The sequence below is a fragment of the Apium graveolens genome, chromosome 1 (genome assembly GCF_009905375.1).
Source record: "Apium graveolens cultivar Ventura chromosome 1, ASM990537v1, whole genome shotgun sequence".
In the NCBI taxonomy this organism is placed as follows: Eukaryota; Viridiplantae; Streptophyta; class Magnoliopsida; order Apiales; family Apiaceae; genus Apium; species Apium graveolens.
The window spans coordinates 73,684,855-73,685,732 of NC_133647.1; positions in this window are offsets into that span (position 1 = coordinate 73,684,855).

Genomic DNA, 878 nt, shown 5'->3' on the forward strand with positions numbered 1-878 from the left:
ACAGTCCGGTGAAGAGAGTCTTTGTAGACAATGGAGCCTCGGTGGACATCTTACTCCATAATACCTTTATAAGGATGGGTTACAATGATTCTCAATTAACCCTAACTAATATGCCAATATATGGTTTCGCTGGAATCAAGTGCCCCGTGGAGGGAATAATTAAGTTGCCTCTGAATATAGGTCAGGAACAAAGACAAGCAACACAGATGTTAGACTTTGTAGTGGTAAAGGCTGGATCAACTTACAATGCAATTATGGGAAGAACGGGAATACATGCTTTCAAGGCAGTCCCCTCTTCTTACCATTCAGTGATGAATTTTCCCACCCGGAACGGGATTGGAGAAGAGAGAGGAGATCAAAAGATGGCAATGAGTTGTTATTTAGCCTCTCTTAGAGAGTAGAAGACTTGATTCCAATCCCTTTGGCTCCCGAGGACCCTGAGAAAGTGACTTTCATTGGAGCATCACTGGAGGAGCCCCTTAGAGGGAAGTTGGTGAGGTCTTAACAAGAAAATAGTGATGTATTTACATGGTCAGCAGCTGATATGCATGGCATAGACCCAGAACTGATCACTCATTAATTGAATGTAGATCTGAATCGAAAGACTATGAAGCAAAAGAAAAGGAGTTTTTCCCCTGAGAGGCAGGAGATAATCAAGCAAGAAGTAAAGAAGCTCTTAGAGGCTAGTGTCATTGAAGAGATACAATTTTTGGAATGGTTAACAAACCCTGTAATGGTAAAGAAGGCTAAAGTAAAATGGAGAATGTGCATGGATTAATTTACTGATCTGAATGATGCATGCCCAAAGGATTGTTTCCCGCTGCCAAGGATAGATACATTGATATATGCGATCGTTGGTCACGAGATGGTGAGTTTCA